The sequence below is a fragment of the Octopus bimaculoides genome, chromosome 6 (assembly GCF_001194135.2).
Source record: "Octopus bimaculoides isolate UCB-OBI-ISO-001 chromosome 6, ASM119413v2, whole genome shotgun sequence".
In the NCBI taxonomy this organism is placed as follows: Eukaryota; Metazoa; Mollusca; class Cephalopoda; order Octopoda; family Octopodidae; genus Octopus; species Octopus bimaculoides.
The window spans coordinates 52174902-52185091 of NC_068986.1; positions in this window are offsets into that span (position 1 = coordinate 52174902).

Here is a 10190-nt window from a genome sequence, read left to right on the forward strand (position 1 = left end):
CACACACACACACACATATGCACGTGCGTCCATTCATTTTCTACTAAATTGTAAATTTACATATCAAGGTATTGCTGTTGTATTAGAAGTGGCCTGCGCAAGTCGCCCCGCAGAGGGAGTACATGAACCCGCAACCATGTGATTGCGAAACAAACTTCTTAGTCACAGAGCCATACAGCCATGCAGCGATGATTGTGTATGTGCATGAATGTGTGTGTGTGTGTGTGTGTGTGTGTGTGTGTGTGTGTGTGCGCGTGTGCGTGAGTGTCTGAACTGCAAGTACAAAATTAACCTAATCCAGAAACATACAACAACATGAAATGCTTGTGTCGGGCGACATTATGCGGCAAATTAGATCCACTTTCAGTTGATTGGGTGAGCTCGCATACGACGTCATTGTGTGTTTTGAAAGAAGTGTATTTGTACAAGATTATTATGCAAGAACAGTGTGATATCATCGGTTTCCCCATCGATATGTGTACACCTTTGGGTGACATACATCAGGGAATCACATACGTACATATAATGCATATACAGGAGCGTAGGCAGTGAGGCGGGAGCAAGGGAACGTTCCACCACAAGCGACGCTTCTAAGTTTACTGTATAAGCATGTACAGGGGTATGGCTGCCCTGGGCTTTACACACTATAGTTACTCCACTGAATCTATACATCTGTATATGCGTATATGTGTGTGCGCGCGCGCGTGTACGAGTGTGTGTGTCGTTTATCAATTTCGATGAGTTCAGTTGTTCGGCCATCTGCAAGATCTACTCTGAAATAACTTGTGTTGGCAATCAGCGTAACAACGTTTGACAAGGCTAAAAATTTGAACTATGGCTGCAATACAACATACGAACTTCTAAATTGTTTCCGCCTACTTAATTTCGCTCACAAGGCTTGGGTCTACCGGGGACTATAGTAAAGATCCGAAGATCCGAAGCAGTGGGTTTACCTCGGGATCTGCGCAGAGCATATCTCATATCTCTAGGCAGTTGTCAACCCAAAATTTATGATATATATATCATTTGCGAGCAAGATGACACGCAGTGTTGAGGTCAGTTACATAATAGTATGGTTTGAAATCGAGTCATCTTAAACACGCAACTTTACAAGCGTATCAATTTCGTTTGCGTTAGAAAATTGAGGATCCTTTTATTTTTTCTCATCATAGCGATAGATTTCACACGCGATTGAATCTCGAACCCTAAACACCAGTTTATTTTGTACGTTTCAATGATTACTTTCATTTCTAATTTCCTTTCACCAGTCAGTATTTATCCGTTTTACCCTCGAGGGAGAACTAAGCATTCTGTAACTAAGGTAATAGCTTTGCACTACCTCTGGCTAAGTTAATAGATTTTCATATCTTTGTTGGAGTATCTCTGACATATTTGTCGTTATTTGTAACATTTTTCGTATCCAAGATACTGAAACTAATTGCATTTGTATAAGTATACGATTACACGTAACATCTGCGTGTAGGTTTGTATTATGCTGAGTGTACACTCACGTATTTTGTTGCATATGGATACATTCATCGCTACTAAATGTGTCTGTGTGCGTGTATGTGAAATGAAATTAGTTCTTTAATGTTTGTGACGTTGTGTACACATCTGTATCAACGTTTGTATGTGTTTATGCATATCTGCTTTTATCGTCTGCGTGGGTGTTTGTCGAGCGCAAAAAAGCGTACACACATATGTAAATCATTGTATGGTGCATAAAGTGGAATCTGTTTGCTAATGAGTATGTAAATTTATATGTGAGCACGTGTATGGTTGTGTGTATCTGTGTGCATGTGTTTGTAAGAAGGCATGTGCTTATGTGCGTATGTTTCTATCTGTACCTTTTTCTTCAGTATGCCTAAGAAGATTTTGTCAACTAATGCAGCTGTGCTTGAATATAAAAACACCGCGTTGTCATTTCTTAATATGTCGCTCTAGACGTGTATCTGAAGAAATCTTCTTCTCTGTCATGCTAGAGTGACAAAACAGAAGGGTAGCAGGTTATAAAATTGCCAAATGCCAGAAGCAATTAAAGAATTTACCGTATATGCATCCCTGCTACAAATGCATAAATCCTTTTCTCTTTCTAACCGCAACCCTCTCTACCCCTTCCACATCTTATTACACACTTCCCACCTCCAACTCCTCCCTTTGTCTCCATGACTACAACTATTGTACGACTGCCACCCGATTCTTCTCACCACCAACACGATTATCAACGGTTGCACACACAGAAATATCACCACAATGCTTCCATTCTATTCTCCAACACAAATCACCATCTTTAATACCACAGCGAGCATTCAATAAAAAATATCACCGCACTACAAACACATTAATTTTTACAACTTAACAACTATTACTGTGTTTATACGGGGCGGGGGCGCAGACATGACTACATGGTTAAGAAATTTGCTTTGCAACCACGCGACTCCGGGATCGGTACAATTGCACGGCAGCTCTAACAAGTGTTTCTGACAGAGTGTCCAGTTAGCGAATATATTTTGATAAGAATTTGATAACCAAAAACGGACCGTTCTCTTCCTTCTATATATGTGTGTGTGTAAGTGATGTAAGCATTAACACCAAAAAGGATGAGTTTTCACTAAGGTGTTATTAGTTTCACGTGGAGACGCAATGGCCCAGTGGTTAGGGCAGCGGACTCGCGGTCATAGGATCTCGGTTTTGATTCCCAGACCGGGTGTTGTGAGTGTTTATTGAGCGAAAACACCTAAAGCTCCACGAGGCTCCGGCAGGGGATGGTGGCGAACCCTGCTGTACTCTTTCACCACAACTTTCTCTCACTCTTCCTGTTTCTGTTGTGCCTGTAATTCAAAGGGTCAGCCTTGTCACACTGTGTGACGCTGAATATCCCCGAGAACTACGTTAAGGGTACACGTTTCTGTGGAGTGCTCAGCCACTTGCACGTTAATTTCACGAGCAGGCTGTTTTGTTGATCGGATCAACTGGAACCCTTGACGTCGTAAGCGACGGAGTGCCAACATTATTAGTTTCACACTCGAAAAAGGAAAGGTTGATTAGGTTAATTAGATTAACGTGTTGAGTTCACTGAGGTCATATAAGAACATATGGCTTTTTTTTTTACTAGCTATTGCATGATGGTGAGTTAGTAGAAACATTAGCAATTAATATGTACTTTGTCAATTTTGGAAAGATGCTGGAGTAGGATGTAGGTTTGGGAGAAATTCAAACTCAGAACGTAAAGAGACATAAACAAATTCATATGTCCCACGTAATTAAGGGGTCGGTCATCAACCCGCTATAAGGAATAATGGTAAGTTGCTGGACCAAAACAACAGAAGCTTCGCTAGAAAAACTGACCTTTGCTTCGTTAAAAGTAAATACTGCTAAATATACCACTCACATAAAGAAATGGTAATTTGAGTTCATTTCCATACGCATTAGGTTCTTTACTGACACTTGTATCAAGCCTTGTATATCGCTGATGATTCTAAGAGAAAGCAGACACTTCAAATATCTCGAAAACTATCTCACAGTTATATGTAAGATTTATATTTTTAAATACAAGATTATTACCAGTTCAAATACGCTTGGGGCATATTCGAACCGATAAGAATCCATTCACTGTCTTTTGCCATCACTGCTTAGTGTTACCATTCGGTAATTTATATTTTTAGTACCGAAACATAATTCCATCTTATAATAATTCTGCCTGTCATCGCGTTACTTAGCTCGTCGGTAACGCTTTCAAGTGATTAGAGAAAAACAGGCAGAAAGAAAAGAGGGAAGGAGAAAAAGAGGGGAGAGAGAATGTAATTGTAAGGTGGTTAGGTGAAGGGGAAGAGAGAAGAAAGAAAAAGGAGAGAAAAAAAGAGGATAAGGCGAAGACTCAGACAGAAAGAGGGGGAAGAAAAGGAGGGAGACTAAAAAAGATGAAGAGAGAAAGAGAGAGAGAAGCGTCCATGAAGTGAGGTTGGGAGAGCGTAATTTTCGCAGAGGGGGGATGTTCTAATGGTGAGGTTAAAGAAAGGCAGAGACAGAGGGGAGAGAGAGAGAGAGAGAGAGAGAGAGAGAGAGAGAGAGAGGAGAGAAAGAGGGGAGAGAAAGAGAGGAGAGAGAGATGAGGATTGTGGTGGTAGTGGTGGTGGTGGTGGTGGTGGAGATGGAAGTGGTGGCAGCGGTGATTGAATAGCGAAACGTGTATTTTTTCTTAACTGAACTAAGTCTTTTTTTTTTTTTTTTTTACATCGTCTATCACTTAACGCAAGCGCATAAGTGCAATTCCGTGAAATATTCATGCTTATTTACATGACAGATATATGCAATTTAACTAAAGGCTGTATCATATGTACGGGATATTTCTTTTTGTTCATAGGAAAAATGGAAAAATAAGAGTAAATATTTACTTTATGAGTGATGTGTATTAAGTCTATAAAATTGTGTATAAAGTATATAGTGTATATATATATAAAGTGCGTTAAGTAATCATCGTATTCCAATTTCTTACCTTTTTCAATGCCTATCAAATGAGCAACTATTTTTCAATACAAGCACAAAACATGCTACTCTTTCAGGTATTTTGGATAAAGTTTTCAGAAATAACTCAATGGGTCAAGACATAAGCAACTGTTTTAATGAATGAAAATATTTAGCTCAGTCCATTTCAGATTCGAATGCAAAGCTCTAAATATCAAGTGAATATCTGCAATCAATCTCATACTATTTACTACACCTCCATCTCTTCGAAAGCTACTCGAAAAAAAAAAAAAAATAATAATATCATTATTATATTTTATTTTTCGTAGTCTCCTTGCTATTTTCGCTATCATGTCCCAATAATCATGACATGCTGTGATTTATTGAAACATTTGTTTCGACTGGTAATAGGAAATCCGATCTCTGTCCATTTTGGCATGTGGAATTGTGAGAGGAAATTGTCGCATCCTGATTTAAGAACGTCTTTTTTTTTTTCCTTTTTCATAGCTGTTTATGTTTATGAGGCTACGTTAGAAGAAACAAAAACCTTATATATGGAATTGATATCACTTTCTATCAAAACATGCTGATTATTAGAGAAATAATGACAACTGTTAAAAGATTATTTCATCTCAATTTTATGTTGAGAAAAGAGAGAAAAGGGAAATAATTTTCTAGCATTTTATCGTGTATTCATTTCTGAAGAGGATATTCTTCATTTATTATAGTTGCAAAAGGATTTGGAACCGTGATTAGTGTAATTTTAGATAAGGTTCTTTTGTACTTTTGTGAATCGGGGGATATTCTCTACATACCACTTGATCAATCAACTCCAATGACTGGTTCTCTTCATAATAACGACGAGAGACTGGCACCATATTCTAAGAGGGATCGATGCTCTATAGTCTTTATTAACCTTTTACTTTCATGACGCATTTTGGCAAACATTTAAATAAAAAAATTATTGCATTTTTGTTTGAAAAATATTCCCCAGCTTTTGTTTTCAGTGCTGTAGTAGCATTTTTGCCTGTGGTTTGGTGTCATATATTTTGTCAGATTTTTTCTTTATATTACTTTTAGAATTATCAAAATGTCAAACAATTAACAAAATCACTCAAATCAGCCACCATTTTCGAATTGCTGTGTTAAGGTCTTCCTCCATCTTTCCATAATTTTCGAACTTCTGTGCCTAACCTCGAGTTTTAATCAAATTTATTCTCTTCGTCATTTCATCTTTTTTGTTATCTATTTGTTTTCTGATCTCTCATAATCGTAATGCGACCCAAAGTTTAGGAGACATTGTTTTAGATTGTAAAAGTACAGGAAATTATGAGAAACGTTATAAGCTCAAAATCGGTGAGATATTTTACTTTCATCCGCTCTACCTCACAAGAAATTCATATGCAGCAAATATCGTCACCCAGTTTGGTAAATATTCTCCAAAAAGAGAGAAATAGAAAAGCTCGAAAAAAGTACGAGAATTTTTTCTATATTTGATTAATTAATTTTCATTTTACACAAGACTACAATTGCATTGCATATAGCAATGTTATTTCAAATATGAAATTGCAGAAGTTTTCCCAACTGCATAGATAAGACTCTTTTACTCTTTTAGTTGTTTCAGTCATTTTACTGCGGCCATGCTGTAGCACCACCTTTAGTCGAGTAAATCGACCACAGGACTTATTACGGGGACGTAAACACACCAGCATCGGTTGTCAAATGATGTTGGGGGGGGGGACAAACACAGACACACAAACATATACACACACATACATATATATACATACATATATACGACGGGCTTCTTTCAGTTTCCGTCTACCAAATCCATTCACAAGGCTTTGGTCGGCCCGAGGCTATAGTAGAAGACACTTGCCCAAGGTGTCACGCAGTGGGACTGAACCCAGAACCATGTGTCTGGTAAGCAAGCTACTTACCACACAGCCACTGCTGCGCCTACGTTTATTATTATTATAATAATAACAATATATATAGGGAAAATGTGCAAAGGTGACATTCATGCTTTTATCGATTACATTATATATAAACTGTTCAGTCAGAAAGAATCTGTTTCAACTAGAAATCAAGACCGCCTCGCAGTTTTACTTCCTTCGTTACATAATTATCGTTTGCTATACAAATTGTCATCTACTCCCTTGTTATCTGAAATAAATATAATAATAACAATTATAAAACAGACAAAATTCCCCCGAAGGCTTATCTATTGGGAGATCATTGGTACATCGGACAAAATGATCTGCAGTATTTAGTTTTATTTCAATACGATCCGAGATCAAATTAGCCCTCAATCTTATTGGAATCGCTATGTGTTGAGGTTTAGTGCATATTTAAAAAAAGTCCCAATATATTTACTTTCTTTGTTGACCCTTTGCCTGTGCTGCATATCATATTTTATAAACAGGACATATTTTCCTGACATCCATACCTCATATATGCTACATATTGCCAATTGTTTCGCTTACAGAGAAATTTGGAACTTTATATTATTCCGCACCTATGAAGCAAGAGCTAACTAAAAGTCTGAAACAGACATGAAAAACTCATAAAATGATTTGGACAGACAAATAGTTGACCAAAGAGGAGTATAAAAAGGTAGCTCCATGGAATATAGATGTCTTGAATATTAATTCCTCATCGCGAATATTAGTTGTTATATACACCAAGAGCAGGTCAGCATGTGAACGGGAAGTAGATGTTTACGTACCAGATAAAATGTTGATATGGTAAAATAAAAGCAGGTCAGATTGTTGGAAGCTATAGTATATGAACCGTATTAGGTTTCATGATGTTAAAGGAATATCCGTGAACCCAATGCTAATTTAATCGAAATAACTCAAACTCGAAAGTAATACACTCAAAACTAATTCTATTTCATTAGAAATAATTTGATACATCTTCGCAAAATGACTATTGTATCAAATCAGTAACTACCATGTGGTTATTAAATCATGCGCTGAATCAATGCCTGTTGGAACTTACCTGAAGTAATTTAAAAAAAAAATTTTTTTTACTATGAATCATTAATAGAACGGTGAACTGAGGAAAGTGAAAATGCGTCGGATGAGATAACTATCGGTATTCAGTCAAGACAATTTACGTTCTGCATGTAAATCAGTAGGGGTCGATTTCCACCCTTACGGGATCGGAAAGATAACTACCTGTCGACTACTGGGATAAGTAAACTTAACTATACTTATCTCTTAAAAATCGCTGTTTCGTGCCTTTGTTACAGACCAATATTATAACAGCAATACGACATTGGATTTTAAGAAATGGGCAGAACGGTTTATTATTTACGTTTGGGTTCATGTACTTTGCATTTCATTCTTCTTGCGTTTTATGTAGTGAGTAACAAGAATGCATTCAGACGTCGATCTGCTTGACTGTAGCACATCCTCAACCTTTCTAGCAGTGAGCCGATGCTACAATTTTATATTGTGCAATACCAGCCCTGTTAATTTTAATCATTATGTTTTAATGTTTGCTTATTAGTTTCAACGTAGCTTCAACTCCGATCACGCATCTGGAGAGTGATACTATAAATGGTAATAAGGCAGCAAGCTGGCAAAGTGCTGAGCAGCATTTCGTCCGTAGTTGCGTTCTGAGTTCAAATTCCGTTCAGGTCGACTTTGCCTTTTATCTCTTTTAGGGTCGATAAGATAAGTACCAGTAGCGCACTAGGGCCGATGTAATCGACTTCCCCTCACCCGAAATTGTTGGTGTTGTGCCAAAATTTGAAACCGATATAATAAATAGTATTAAAGATTATAGAATTTTTGAAATACACGTTTTCTTTTCTCGTTTGTCTAACTTAAGGATATACGATTCAAATATATTATGTAATAATTGCAGCAGCCGCTCGTTTTGAGATAACGTAAACATTTACTAATGGAAAAGAATATATAATTATGGAAAATTTACAATGTTACATTCCTGAGGAAATTTATCTGAAGTAACAAATGACTACCATTAATAGTAGGGAAGGGATATAACTGATGGAATTAGCAACACTGTATATTATTGGTTTACATTATATTGATCCTGAGGGCATATCAAATTGGAACGTCTTTCCTTAGGCCCTCACGTTCTGATAGAACCATAGGAGGACCTGTCAAGACACAGAGATTCTCTAACATTTTAAAACATGACGGAGCCTATCCCCTTCTGAGCAGAAGTTGATTTCTCCAGAAAGAATGAAAGGGCAATGATGAAAATGCAGGATTGCAACTTATAGTGTAAAAACCGGAACGAATACGCCTGGCATTCGATCCGATTCCCTAGCAACACAGATAATTCATCACCTATAAGTCGGAAAATTGAGTGATGTAAAGCTATACTTTTCAGGTTCATTTGTTGACATTGTTGCCCGAACCTCAAGCCAACTTTCATGAAGTAGGTTTGAAATGAAATGCTTTTCAGCTTTTACTATTCTATTTTTTTAATTTTCAGGTATTCTGTGTATGGGAGTAAATTATGCAATGCAGACTTCTGTTTGAAGAAAATATGGTATGATTAGGAGTAAATTTGTTTACTATTACCACAAGGTCAAACAACTACATAGACAATCCCTCGTTGCCTCGTTGCAGTTCATTGAGTGTATCCTATCTGGTCACTCCGAAATATCAACTGCTTTCACCACTCTGAATTATTAAACCTATTAAAGAATATGCTACTGTATAGATGATATATAATAATGCAGCTTGCAATCTTTTCGAAACGCAAATGAAAGGTCGTTTGGCAAATAGATCATTGTGTCTTGCATTATAATAGATATCAATATGATAATAAAATATGTTTGATCCTACCGCATGCCAATCAATAATATTAGTGCATTGAAAGTCAGCTATAAGAGGCTTTCCATGCTTTCCACACTCAGTTGTTGAGCTTGGAAATTTAACTGAGGATGTTGTGTATAATGTCACATAAAGTAATATAGATATTTTCTTTCACATGAGCTCAATCTTTCACATTTAGTTTCTATTCTTTTTTCTTCATTTCGCTTTCATTTTCCCTTATCTAATACGTTAAAATGATCGAGTGGCAGAATATTAAATACCGGTTTATATACATCTTTGCATGAATGCGCATAAACATGAATGCATATATACTTGCATTTACGCATACATAAGCAAATGGGTTTCCGTCTGTTTTGACGATAACGATTCAGTTTTACGATAGGCTGAATTACCTGCTCCTGAATTGTCGTGTAAGTAGCTGAGTATTCGACATATACATACACTCCTAACGTAATTCTCAGTTAGAATCAGGGTGACACGAGGTGTGAATATGAACTAATTTTGAAATATATATTACAATCGATAACACCAGCTTTTTCACCGTGTGTGCCTTCCCAGTTTCACTCACAAAGCATAGGCTGATACAAAGCAATTGTAAAAGACGCCCAAGTTGCCACGTGCCATTCTGGGCTGGCATCTTTCTTCTTTTCTTCGCTACCACGAGGTCTCACGTTCGATTCCAAGTGAGACCTCATGATTGGGATGTGAACTTCTTTGCCTCATTTCCATATTGCGACCGCATAGCTGCATGTACGCATACGTACATACAGACACTGACTCAGATACAGGCACATGCATCCATCTATACATAAATACAAGCATAAACACGGACAAACTCATTAGCATAAACATTTATATGCATATCATACACACACACACACACATGCATATATATATATATATATA